This window comes from Scomber japonicus, chromosome 19 (assembly GCF_027409825.1).
Source record: "Scomber japonicus isolate fScoJap1 chromosome 19, fScoJap1.pri, whole genome shotgun sequence".
In the NCBI taxonomy this organism is placed as follows: Eukaryota; Metazoa; Chordata; class Actinopteri; order Scombriformes; family Scombridae; genus Scomber; species Scomber japonicus.
The window spans coordinates 7576692-7591912 of record NC_070596.1 but is presented as its reverse complement, the minus strand read 5'-3'; positions in this window follow the sequence as shown (position 1 = coordinate 7591912).

Here is a 15221-nt window from a genome sequence, read left to right as displayed (position 1 = left end):
ACGAGGATGACGTACACAATGTAGCCGAGTTGCAACAGCAAACTCTGTGAGACTAAAGACAACCTTGTGAAACATTTGAGTAATGTTGTCTAAAATTTAAATTTCACACATCCACTCCATTGTTTGACCAGGTCCAAGATCCAATAAAGAAAAGAAAAGCAAAGAGCTTACCGAAAAGACAAGATCCACAATCTTGAAAAATAAAGTGGATTATTCATGGTGATGGCACTAATGAAATACTTTAATTTTGCAGGTAAATAACCGGCTACTATTACATATACTAAAGGAAGAGAACTGCATCCATATCACTCACCAACACATTGCTGCCGCTGGGTGATTGTCTTTTGATGTGGTCACATTATTGGACCATGATAACAGTTTTTCTTATAGCTTATTAAAGTTAGGGCGCATCATTTTTTCCTAGTGGCATCTTGTGGTATTGCAACAAAGAAAATTCCCTGCAGCCCCAAAAACCTTTACCCACACCTGCAAAGAAGGTCAACTTTCCCTGTTTGTATTATGCATTTTTAATTCATAAAGCTTTTATATTTGTGAAACTTTCCCAAAGTCTGGAAAAGCAATTTTAAAATTTGTGATGTCATTCCACTGTAAAGTCTATGGGCCGAGCGGGAAGTTGCGGGTGGGAGAACCACTATTGCGTATATTTAGTGGGTCACTAGAAACTGCATTGACTCCTGCCAGGTAAGACATTTTCATTTGACTGAATCAGTGCCATATTTTAAGTCTGGTATCCAGCTCTTATAATACATGAATGGAAGCTGCATTATAATAACGTTTCCCTCCATTTCTTTTAAGCATCATTACGTAGTGGAATGGAGGAAAAAACTTTTGAAAACTACTAGCTGCCACTCTCAATTATCGGAGTATATTTGCATAAAGTTGGATCATTCCTCACTCCATCTACTGTACGTCACTGGGTCTGGAGTTTTGGGAGCCTGGGTAAGCATGTGTACTGAGGTCCGATTCACGATGACAGGCATCTGTAGTCCTTGAGTCTACATGTGTGAAAGGGGGGGGGGGGGGGGTTAATACCTATGTAAAAAAAAAGGGTGACAGGAATGTAGCTGGTTGAACCTTTATCTCCAACATGTCAGTCCACAGACTTACAATCTCATGTCTCTGGAGAATGTACTGCAGACTGAGCAGCTGATAGAGGTACAATAGGTTTCTTTGTGTGTTTTTTTATTGTTCATTGTTCAGCAGACTTTTTTTTCTCAGCATGTGCGTTCTGCTGTAATGTCTGCTTTTACAGCTGAAGACAGTACGATACATGAGGCCATTACAGAGATGAAAGACAGAATCTCATTTCTCATTATATGAACTGGATAATATTTACTGTTAGCAGAGGTGACCACAATGACATATCCGTAGTTTCTTTGAATCTTATATCTGGCATATTGAGGTTGTTATTATAACATGTGTCCATATTAATAAAAATCATTTTTGTGTGTAATTGAGACCAAATTTTCTTTAATCCAATGACAATATCTGCCAAGGAAGTGAAATAATTTCACTTTGTTTCTAATGCCAAAGAACTTTATAAGTTTAATTTATCTTTATTCCTGTGTAGCAACATGCCTGATTCAGCCTTGTTTATGGAAAGTGATTTCTATAAAATCTTGAAACAAACTGAAGTAGAAGTACTCTTACTGCTCTCACAGGCTTCCTAACTTATGAGATAGCTAGTTTTTATTTTTATTTTTAGGACTTACTATATACTTATATCAAATATGAACTGAAATTTGCTTCTGACTTTGGCACTAAGCTCAGGCTGTGGCCCTATCATCTTCATCCTAACGTGGCCAACAGACATACACAAGAACAAACAGAAAGGCACACTTGTTCATATAAAAACCACAAAAAAGATTGTTAACATTTCTGTTTGGGCGACTGTTTTGATTGCAGTGGCACAGCGCCATGCAGGCGATGAATAAAGAAGAAAAAAAGCCTGTCTGTGGTCCACAGAACCAAATCCTCCAGGGCTGATAAACCTTGAACAGTCTGGACTAAAATGTGAGCAGTGAAGGCGGCGCATTGGACTGTGCTGAGACTTCAAAACAAATCAGTCACATTAAAGTAAACAAAAGTGAAACAGGTTGTACCGGCCCTGACAGACAGCGGCTGATAGGAGTTTGAAAGCGAGGGCACGGTTCAACCAGGGAAAAGTGAAGAAAAAAGAAAACACGTCTAATTTTGAGCCTTTCCCTCTGGCTGTCTGCTGGAGTTCTGTTAGTCATAACAGAGTTGTCACTTCAGGTCCGTCATCCGTCAAGTTCAGCCAGACCAATAAAGATAAGGATCTGCACATGTTCATCATCATGAAAAGGACATAAGGACATTTACGAACATGTTAAGCTCTATTCATTTCCATTTATCATGCTATTCATTTAACCATTAAACCTATTCATGTTTTCAAGCACGGTCATTACTCTGCCACCATGATCTGAGGCTGTACTGAGCTAAATGTCACCACGTTAACATGCTCACAATGACAAGGCATTTGATAATTAGCACCAAACACAAAGTACCACTGAGTCTGATAGGAATGTCATTAGTATGGCAGGTATCTGGCCATGAACCAAACTACTGGATGAATAGAAATTTTGACCTGATGATGGCACTAGATAAAAGGTCAGATATCACAGGTCTCAGCAATTCATCCAATAATTGCTGAGATGGTCTAATACAGTGGTGTCAAACGTACGGCCCATGGGCCAATAATATATATTATTTGTAGGTTATTATGCAATGGTTTTACTGGTCCGGTCCACTTGAGATCAAATTGGGTTGTACAGTATGTGGCCCTTGAATTAAAATGAGTTTGACACTCCGGTCTAATACAAACCAAACATGACCCAATGGAGGTGCTAAAGGAAAATTCAAGTGGCCAAAGTCATGAGAACACAATACTTGAGAAACATGAATCTATACAAAATTTGGTCGATGTCGAGATGTTTCTCCCAGACACTTAAAACTCTTCTGGTGTTGCTACAGGAAAAGTCAGAGGATCACCAGTGTCTGTAGCAGTCATCCTCTGGGGACTAGGACTATGTGTGCAAAATGTCCATCCAGTAGTTGTTAGACATTTCAGTCTGGACCAAAGTGGTGGACATTGCCATGCTTACTGCCAAGCTGTTGCCACTGCTATTCAGTTAGTGCCATTTATTAAATGAGTTGAAGAGGACAATTTATGCTTTTGCACACCTAAATAAACATCTACAATCATGAGCTTCTCTTCTGTTTTTGGTATCAACAAAGCTGCTCTTAAGACTAAAACCAACAACGTCTGTGTTGCCAAATCCTGATATATGGTTGCTTAGGACGTCATACCACAGTACTGTCGTCCAAAACTGTGAAACCACATGAAAGAGCCACATTGTTGCTCTTGGTGACGTACTCCTTTATACAAATAACTATTAAGCGTGGTTTGATTTGAAATAAGTTTGGAACTGTATTTTCAGGGACAGGCAGACGTCACTGAGCGTCCAGTATTTACAATGTAAACCTAAACCAAGTGATAAAATGCAAAAGGCCATATCAACATCTAGACAATATACTTTCTCATAAATAAACGAATATTTTTTGTCTTACAGGTTACATTATTTCAATTTAAGGCAAAAAAGAAGAAACGAACAGGACTTATGTTTTGCTTCCAGTTTCACCAAAAACAGCACAGAAAATGAGAGGATTTGACTGACAATGTGCATGACTGGCAAGTTCAACACTGCTGGGACAGCCAGAATGCTCTGTTTATTTTACCACGCAGTGCACCTTGCTGATCCCACATATGGGTCAACGAAAATGTGCACGCTCATTGGGTAAGTATGTCTGTGTCAGGAAGTGTATGTGAGAGCCAAACCATCCCAAATATGTTTGCAATGAATCTTTGACAATTACCCTTGAATGTGTTTAAAATGTGTTTAATTTGTTATCTGGCAATAAAACGTTCCTGTCCTATGAGGCAAAACAGGAGAGTGTGTGGCCAGGAAAGGAATTAAGTGTGTATGTGTGTGTGTGTGTGTGTGTTAGTAAATGTGTGTCTCATATGAAACAACATTGCATCACCTGGCATCTATTTTGTGGAACACAAGCGTATTAAGGCAGTTACACGTGTCACAGCTGCAGCAGTTAAATCTGGCCTCTTGGCTCCACCTTGACTTTTTTTAATGACAAATTACAATAATATGATAGTTTAAATGTGTCCCACGGGGCAAATGGCTGCCAAATAAAATCAGGGCCTGCTATTAAACACCAATCTGCACCAGATTTAGGTCTGCCTGCCTGCCAGGATTGAAGATACTCACCCAAACTCATGCCAAGTGCTGTTATTGAACCCTCTGCTAATAACTATTGTTCTGCAGAGGCAGCAAGGCAGCAGGATCATACAACCAACTCTGAGAGACAAAAATAAGAACACAACTTTCTAACAATACTGTACAATGGTGGTCACAGTAGAGAGCAAACACTGGCTATTCTTATTGTGTTACCTAATCATATCTGGCTTCACTGGTTAACAAGCAGCTACAACAGTGTATAGCTTCTGCTGAATTGACTGCATTAGTTTTCATATTGGGTATTATTTAGAGTTAACTGCCAGTGATGATGGCTTTGCAGCCACACCACCAGTACACACTTATGAAGGTAGAATGGCACCATAAAAACAAAGAAGGGCAGACTATGATTTGTGTTTGTAAATGACAAAAAACTGGAACTGTTTTTGGTTTAGGTTGTCTCCATTCTAATTTCCACTATTTTTGGATGGTTTGTTACATTGAGGTTTGCGTCATGGGCGTGGTTGAATCTAAACTGGGTTGGAAAAATAATAGACATACTGCCACCTACTGGATGCCTGTGTTAGAACAGACACAACTTAGAGTTTCTTAAAAGCAAGTTGTGTGTTGTAAATCGTGAGTCGCGCTTCTTTCATTTTTGGCACATTCTATTTGAGAGAGGTGTGCCAAAAGCTAGAGATAAGGATGATGCACCTGAACGCACAGATAGCAAGGTACAAACGCATATCCTGTGGTACAGTTTTGCTTGTATGACATTACGGTTGCAATTTGTTTTTTGCAGATTGGAAGTTACAACTGCAAACTCCAAAATGTGGTCTGTGAATTACTTTTGCGATTACTATTTAGTTCACCATCATAGACACTCCAGTAGTTTTCTTTGACTAAGTGGGATATACCGTACCGTAGCTATCAGAGTCCCAGTATCGTCTATTGAAAATACAACTAGAAGGCTCATGTGAAAAGTATTTCCTGTTCAGTCGCTTATAATTGCAGTTTGTAATTAACATTAAAAAGGTACGTATGTAACCAAAGGAATATAACCAAAACTTGCTGGCCATTATTATAATTATAGTGATATGGAATTATACTATACAATGGGTCTTTTTCATAGCAGACATTTTGACTTGTCAAGGAATAGAAATCATTGTGATGGCTCTGTTCTTTCTCTGTCTTGACAGTGATACAGTGAGCCAGTATACACAATACCAGGACCCTGAAACTGAAGCGCTTCATAGTCCCAAAAGCAAACTGAAAATACTCCTAGTGTATGTGTGCACTTTTACACTGTTTGTATCACAACAGCTACCGTAAAATGAAGTCAATTACTATCATAGTTCCATAAGCAAATCTTTAAAATCAAACCAATAAACATTGACACACAGCAAATAAAAAGAAACATTACTTGTTTCACTTGAGCAGGTACGTACCTGCTCAAGTGAAACTACCTGCAGCACCAGGTGCATTCTGTCATCATTAGCTCTTTTATTCAACACCACTTAGGCAGGTGTTCGACATTTACACACTACAAAAGAAAGCGCTGCACCAAGAATGGACACAATTATGGGTGTCAACACTTCAGTCGAAGCAGAACCACAAATAACATTGCTTAGAACAAAACAGAACATAACAGATCATTAAATTACCCTTTCCACATAAAGCTGTGACTTCCTGTCTATCAGGCAGTAATGTGTCTGCAGGCTCTTTGCGGTGACCGAGAGATGGGACACACATTGGGAGACGACACTACAAAGTGGTCACTGAGGTAACATAAACATTAAAAAAAATAAAAATGTAAAGGCCTTCTTTTGATTCATCTCTAACACTACACATCTGAGGAGCTTTGTCTGAACACTATCAGCCCCCTCTATCTGACATCTGGTTCCATTTGGCTGGTGAAGAGATTACAGTCAAGGAAGGGGGTTCTGGTCCAACATGTGGTTTGTACCTAGCCCTCCTCACTCACACAAAGCCAACCACAAGCTGTGACCTACTCCATGCACAGAACCAGACCGAAGACCCAGTCTGTGTATATTGTGGGGAATGATACGCCAAGCACGCCACAGTATGTGGGCCCCTGCCTGGTTAAGCTGGTTAATGGGCTCCAGATCAGGGCTCTGCAGCTCACCAAGCACCAAGGCCCAAGATCACATTTCATTGGAAGCAGATGCCTGGTTATGGATCTGGCATTATATTGGCAATGACATCATGAGCTCAACCTGCTGGAAGAGCATGTGTGTCTCGGTGACATGGCCGGTGCTGTGCTTTTGATGTGGTTTGACTTGCAGGCTTAGTGATGTAACAGTGTTACAAAGCCTATTGAAATGAATTTGAATGTTGATGATTCTCATGAATCCAGATTCTCTAGAGGGAGTTAGAGAGAATAAAAAACAATTGTGTTCCTGTCAGTGTTATATCATAATCTGATTATCACATTTGTAGATACAATAACCCCTTCTTTAACCACTGTTGTAAATTCAGACTGAGGTTCAGTTTAGAGGGACATCAAGCATGAAATAAGAATTGCTTCCATGGTCATGACTTTATTAATATCCGGGGTTTCCGTCAGTGTACTGCAAGCCCAGCGGCCTGCCAGGCCTCAGTTGACCCCCCCGGATCTAAGCATCTGGGAGTTTTTGTAAAATGTATTTTAAGATGTTTTAAGTGTAGTGTAGCTCCTTTAAGGAATAGTTCAGAACGGGTACAGTTGAGAGTGAGAGTGAGAGTGAGAGTGAGAGAGAGAGTGTGTGTGTGTGTGTGTGTGTGTGTGTGTGTGTGTGAGAGTAATAAGTCAGGAGTATAGCTGTTAACGGCAGAGTGTTTGTACAGTTTTGGTTATTTGTCTGAGAATAAATTCTACAACTCTACAAGATTCAAGCCAAGTTCCTGTGTCTTGCTTTTTTCTGCCAAAAACTGCTTACTAAAAACTATGTGTGTTCACAGCAGGGAACAGGAGAGAGGACAGATGTCTCACTCTGCTACAGTCACAGTGCAGACAGCTATAATTGTGGCATCCATTGTCTGACTAGGTATTGATAACACACTTAACAGTTTTGGAGTTTTTATTTGATGAACGTAAGCGCTGATACAAATCCAAATGGTTCTTTCTCTGAAGAGCATGAATGAAATGTTCAGGCAATCTGCAAATGAAATAATATCAGATTGTGTGGAACTGAAAAAAGTTTCACTGAAGGTGATGCTCGAAGAAAGGTCAGTAGGTCACCAGAATCATTAGGGATTCATCATCTTCATAACAAGTAAATCTGATTTTATTTAATGGAAATCAGTCCAGTTTTAATACACCTTGTGATGTACTAAGTGTTGAATAAGGAAAAGATTGTGCTGATTATTGAATTGATTCATCAAGGAATTATTGCTTGTTTCTTTCAACCAAAATTCTAAAATCCAAATATAGAGAATACCAGTGAATACTTCCATTTGGCAAAGTTGGAAGCAGTCAATGTTCAACTTAAAATCTGATTAAAAGGCTAAATAGCAAAATTGTTGACTTGACGTTGATTGTCGACTAATTGACAAAATGTTTCAGTTCTAGTCTGGATCCCACTTAAACACAATTAGGAATTATCCTCTGGAAATCATTATCCACACTACATATAATATCAATCTGGCAAGCAGTTTGGAGATATCTTCATCTGTCATAGATGTAATCTGAGCAGGCAGAGAGACAGATGGACTGACTCAAATCCTTAAGCTCCAGCACTAGCAGGGCATAACGTTTTTGAAGTTGGATAATCTAGATCACATTTATGTCAGCCATGGAATATATGATTGAAAATATTAAGAAAAGATAACAGCAATGTCTGTGAAATGATGCCTTCTCAAATTCCCACAGGGTGCACTTGAGACACATGAAAAGAGCACTCGGTGCCTCTCAGTGTCGCAGCTCCACTTACACTCTCACACACAGGTCAAAAAGGTTAGTTAGCTATTTCCACTTCTGAGGCAAGTGTGTTAGTGCTGGGGTAGCAGTTAGGTGAGTGGATAGGTGATGCTGAGTGGTATGGAGGCACACACCTCTTTTAAGCATCGCAAAACTCTTCCCAACAGCTGTTCTGCATACTGTGCTCTAGTGATACTCATCTCACAGGGTCAGAGGTTACAGTAAGCTATTCTAGACATATGGGAGTCACATATCACAGCTGGATATGGATAGAAGGTAGGATACATGGATGGAAAGATAGGTAGATTGGACATGACAAAAAAAACCCTGCATTCTTAACGAAAGGGGCTCCAGAGCTATGGACAGACAGCTATGTTTGAAATCTATCATTCATTATACAGTACATGGAATTGTATGTACAACACTGTACAATATCGGCGACTACATGGGGACAATGCATGGTGGTTGTGGCTAACGGCTCGTGGTATAATAATTCAATCTCATGGTGGCGAGAGAGGAAAAGTCATGGTAAGACCAAAATCTCTGGGGTTCTTCCTCTGGGGACCACGACAATGACAGAATTTCATAACAATCTTGAAAGGTAATTTCATTAAAACTGGACCATTGCCACATAATCGCAACGTTCATGGTTTGACTCAGGCAAGCGACCTTTGTTGCATGTCATTCCCCTCTCTCTCTCTTTCCTGTCTGCCTCTATGCTATCAAATAAAGGTGAAAATGCCCCCCCCAAAAAATGTAAAATTGGACCATTAGTTTCTGATATCTTGTATATATCTTGTATAATGAGAGCTTGTGGAGAGTCAAAAATGCAAAGGGTTCATCCTCTGAGGAGTATAAATATGCTCAGATTATTCAATGGCAATACTGGATGTGTGCAAAGGGAAGTTTTTGGCTAATACTGGCATAAGAAAACATAAGAATTCATCAGTTGCCCATGAAAGTGTAGTTTAAAAAGCAATCCAACTTTTTTATCGACTCAAGTTTTACAGTGAAAAAATATTGGTTCTTATGCCTCACATCTAGTGGTCAGACATGAACTCTACAGCATAAGTGAGAACCTTCAGAAACTACTAAAAATTAGATTAAAGCTTTGTACAGACTTATGTTTCATTATCTCTATAGCAGGCTAATTGGTGCATACTGTCCTCTGCATTCAAAGACAGACCCTTCCCCTGGCTGTGTCATTGTCAAACTAGAGCTGGTTTGACAATGACACCTTTGTGGAACAGATAAATCACCTGCCGAAGAATTTTGGTTTAAAAGTCATTGTGTAAATGAATGCAATTCATCACACCTGAGTGAAGAGGAATGCTCCATGTACAGTACATGTGATTCATTGCAGTCAAAGAGGGTTTAGGTATGAAGGTGAGTGAGTCTTGCACAACAGATCACAGTGGATACCTGGTATGTTCCCCTGTTCCCTCTTTCGTCTGCTCTTTTATTATCTCCGCCGGGCGTAAGCCTGAAGGGGATCATGTGTTTGGTCGTGTGCGTGTGTGTGTGTGTGTATCTGTCTGCAGCTAATCTTGCAAGCTACTAGACCCATTAGTCTCATATTTTTGTCCTCATTTATGACTGTATGCTCAAAGACCTCTCATGGTTATGGTGAGTCACAATTTTGGTAATACCTTATGAGGCGATCGTAAAGCTCTGACTTGTCTTTTCAGCAGCCATTTTACAATATGTGTTACGACATAGCTGGAAATGCCAGCAAAACACTAGGCTACAAAAACAAGGTTTACCTAGTGTGTTGCAGGTCACATTTTGGCCTTTGACGTGGCTCAAAAACTGACATCCATAGAAAGGTTTGATCTCATCTTGAACTAGAGCATCTGCAGATCAATTCCACACCCGCTAAAGTTAGCCATTATACGATCATGAATAAATTCCAGTTTTGGCTATCTTTGCTGTCATCTTGACAGTACACAGCCGGCGGAGATCTGCACTCTGCTGAGTTCACTCTTCTAGTCTTTAATGTGCTCTCAGCTGCTGTATCAGTCACTTGATGACCGGGACTTCTTCACTAGTCTAGGTTGCTTAAAAAGGTCTACAGTATGTACAGTTACAGATATTTCTATTCTTGTTAGGTACAGACATAATCAATCCGACCAATACACATGATACATGTCTTTTCCAATTCATCTGACAAGTGTGTAACCACCAGTATACAAAGATTATCTGCAGGGAGTTTACATTGACAGAAAACAGTGATTACCAGTTTCCTTTCCAGCCAATTAGACTTGATTTATGTTGGTTCATCTAGACGATATGGTACTGATAGTAACAACATGTTCTCACAAGCAACCACAAAGGGCGTTTTTGGGGTTGTGGTCTATCGTGTTCACCATCACATTATGGTTATGTAAGTTTTGTCTGATGATCATTTTATTGAAAACACACAACAACCAAATGTGTGTACATTACTGGCTCCAAGTTTTGTCAATGGCCTAGATCCACTCCCAAATGACTTCCACAGCACCATTTTGATTTGGGGCGTTTTCCCTTTGGTTCAGTTTCTTTTCACACAGAGAAAAATCCAAACAAACCAAAATGCATCAATAAAAAACGCTCATTGGTCAGATGTTTCTTGGACGGGAGCAATAACTTAAATACAGGAAGGTCCTGAAAGAGGTCTCTTTTGGGCCAATATCAAAAATTCAACCAAGTTTGTTGCGCTAGTCCAGGTTGGACTGTGATTCACCCTCTGGCTAGCTGCTAACTGTTGATTTCACCCATCTGCACCCTAATGTGCAAAAAACACCTGGCTATGGGAGTCATTTAGATACAGAGTACACCTAGTGGTGTGTCAGATCACATCCCCATCACAAACAAACTGAGACCAGACTGGGAACACATCCTAAAATAGTTTCTGGGCCAAACCCAAGTACGGTTACTGTGTTCATATCTGCATAAACAAATCTTAACAAGAATAAAAATGAACCAGTGTCCGATTCAACCAGACTAAACAAAGCAGGTTTGAAAATGCTCTCAGATGATCTTAAAAGTCACTACCACTTTGCAGAAGTCTCATATTCATGTGCTGATTCATTGGATCTGCACACATTTTCCAAATGAATTCAGTTACGTTTTGGAGGAGTGGAGGATTTCACAGGGGAAGCCTAACACTAATAGAGTAAACACGAGAAGCTGACATAGTACCGCAGCATTACATAACCATATGCCTATTCAGGGATATCCAGTGAAAGTTTAAACAAGGTTTTCACACTCTGTCATCTACAGTGACTCTCAAAACACACAGTAAAAACATTCAACAAAGAGCATGAGCCTGGATTCAATCAACACGCTGCAGGATTCATCCGTCACCTCCCCAGTCCAATCCAAACTCTCAGCTGGTTCCTTGTTCTCCGATGTCTCTTTTAGTGTCTCCTCTGGGACTCCAACATATGATGACGAGATGACAGTAATGACGAAATGTGATAAAAATGAAACTGGAGAATAAACTCTGTGTGATGTGGTGGAATCCAGACATGACAGACTTGGGGCGCCTGGCAAAGCTCCGATCCAAGATCAAATTCAACAGGTCATGGATGGATTAGACAGTTCAGACACACAATGTAAACCTGCAGCATGTAACACCAATGTCTGTATCAACAGTCCTGATAAAACAAAGGAGATCCAGACAATGAAATCACTGAGACAACAAAGTTGGCCGTTGAAAACGATGTTGTGATTAACTAAGTCTGCTTGGCACAATAAAAGCATTCCATTTGATTTAATAAATGCGGATGAGTTTGGCTTCAATTTCCGCATGTGTTTTATGCACAACTAAAGACATGTTGTGTGCATGATGTATCCAGTCCAAACATCTCTTTTAAGCCATGTGAAAGACGACATCAATCAGACATGCTTTTCTGTTTTTTTTCTCTTAACCTATATAAATATTTCACACCCAGATGAGATAGACGAGTGGCTTTTTCGACATTTTGGGTGCATATTGAGAGGTAGGACCGCATCAATAATATGAATTTAAGGCTAATTTTGTTTGTGAAGTCAGTTAAGCCTTTTACAGTATGACTTGTTGATGTTGAGTAAATATCAGCAGGCTGGTAATTTGAGTTAGAAATGTGCTCTCAAAATAGTTGTTACTTTGGGTTTTCTGCTTTTAAAAGGTAGCAATTGAAAAAAAAAAGTAACTGGCAGTGTTTTTATTTTTGTGGTTTGAGTTTAGTCTTCTCAGCTTGCCAAACAAAAGTTATGAACCCAGTGTCTACAGTGTTTCAGGCTCAATGTCACATCAGACAACAATGAGAGGAAAACACTTAGTTCAACCTTTAAAAATTGGACTGGCTGAGGGTGCTGTGAATGAGAGGAACGCCTGATGAGAAGTTAAAGATTTTCATCTGGACCTAAACTGCACTGATCGGTCTCTGTAACGAACTCCAGCTGAAAATATCTGACTCATGATGTGTTAAAGAGCTAGTCACAGGTGATGATGCAGCTTCGTTAATAGTGCCTCAACAAAATCTGACCTGACAGCTGAAGTGACACTATTTTCATTTTGTTGGTTTCTCAAGAGAACAATAATGTTGTTTTTTTATGTTACATAACTGTAGACTCTTGTGGATATTTCAAGCTTAAAATGAGAAATTTGTATTTTTTACAAGCATATGGTTGGTTATGAACCCTGTAGATAGTTAGTAAGGGTTCACTGAGCTGAAAGTCAAGCAGAAAATAAAAAGCAGACACTTCTAATTCTGAGCTGTTTTGATGGAAACTTTTCACTGCTTGCTCAATTTAATTTGGTGTCCAACATACTACTTAAAAGCAAAGCTGGGGCACGTTACTGTCAGTCTTTGGTGCGTCAAAACAACTTAAAAATCCCCTTAATTAGTTTCCACTTGTATTGTATTCATTTGTCGGGGAGGTTTTCAATCTGTCGCACATTTCGTGGTGAGTTTCATGCAGTGAATTGAAGCAGCGTGGTTATTCTGCGCTGATATTTGACTACAGCCGTTAAGAGGCTCCACAGGTGTTGTCTTACCTGTCAGCAGCATCCCAGAGCCGGACTCTCCTCCGACATCCCCCGCTGTGTCTTCAGGTGAGGCGGTGCTCGTCGTTAGGAGCCCGACAACAAGGCAAAGTGTCCATTTCAACAAGCAGCGGAACATTTTCCCGGTTTAATCAGCTTTGCAATTAAACTTTTAAAGGAATGCAAACAAAACTAGAGCCAAACTGTGCTCTGGATATAAAAGCAGCTCCAGTGCGGTGCTCATTCATCACAAGTCAAAGTGAGGAAGAGGAACATGGTTGAACAACTCTTTCTTTCTCTCCTGAATTTGGATACAGACTCACTTCTCATCCTCTTCACCTCTCCTCCTCCTCTTCCTCAGCCAGCAGCAGCTTCTCTCCTCCTGCAGCTGCATCACATCACTGAAGCGCCAAACCAGCCGGCAGAAGCCCCGCCCCTTTATTCTAATGCGAACCAATTAAAATCCTGCAGGCTCCCCGCCCTTTGTCTCAAAGCACCTTGACAGCAAGGTGCTCACTAACTACTGAGACTGGACAGTTTTATTCTATGAAAGATAAGCATTTAATCATTCCAGTCTCATTATACTGCAGCATAAGAGGAACACAGACTGTACTGGAGTTAAATGTCCAATGTGAAGTCACTTAATCCTAATTTTTAAAAAGAAAAGGGGAAAAAAGAGGAAAAATGTGTCTTGTACAAAACCATGCTGGCCAATACTAAGACTGCATTTTAATATGTTTGTAATAATTTGGGAGCCTCTTGGGCGTTAAGGAACCACCTTTCCAGTTAACATGGCAAACTTGTTGGCAAACTCCTATACACTGATACTTCAAGTTGGAGAATTCATAAGACAAAATATCCTGAAATTTCGTCAGGCTCCTACAAGTCCCATCATGCAAAGACAGGTTAGTTACATTCCCCAGAATGCCCTTAACTTTCACTGTCCATGCACATAGTTTCTTATACAGCTTTTCTGCTTGTTTTTTTAAATGAGTAGCCCGAACCCAAACTGAAATAACCCAGATGACATCACTATGACATCATCAAGGTTATTTCCTCTAGACATATGTTTCCCCCAAGACCCATGTAAACATTGTATGTAATAACAGTTTTTTACAGGGGTGAGGAGTACTACCTATGAGAGAACTGATCCCTTTAACATCAGTTACAACTTGTCTTATTTGCATCAGAAGTGACCTTTGACCTTTTAAATGTCAAAGGTCACTTCTGATGCATGTTTACCCCACAAAGCAGAAACATGAAAAAAAACAGGAACAATGATATCTGAAGTTATTTCCATTTGATTATTCAAGATAGCAGCAATTTAAAAAAAAAAAAATCCTAATGAAACAAGACTTGTTTTTCCTCCTCTAGTCGAGGATTTGGACTGGATGTGTAAACACAAGTCTCTTACTGAATCTTTACCCAAGTTTTACTGAAGTTCGGCTTGAAACTTTGCAGCACTACACCTAACAAGAACCAATAAGGGATTGTATAGATTTTATTATCAGATTCAATAAAGTCTTCAAACCTGAACTCTCATCATATACACATTTCAATGCAAACTGCAGAAATCTACTAACCGCAATTTCATAATCATACCTCTTTATTTAAGGACTTATATTCATACAAAATCTATGGGTACAGTCCAAATGACTGCGGGAGAGACAGTCAAGTAACAGATCAGGCAGCGAAGGATTCAGCCACTCCAGAACCTCTTTTCTGAGAAAGAACTTTGTTTCCACTTTGGTCGCTCTGTGATAAAATGTTATTCAAGCTCTTTTTTTGTTTTCTTTTTTTTTTCCTTTACCTGAAACAGATACATTGTGTGTTTTAGATAATCAGAAAATACAACCAGGAAACAAACTGCACAAATCATGGACTTAATGAAGTCAAACAGTGCCTCTTTTTTTTTTCTTCTTTTGCACATGCACATTTTCTTTTCAGAACATGCAAACAAGACATGTCCAAAAGGGGAGGGGGGAGGGGGGCAGCCATA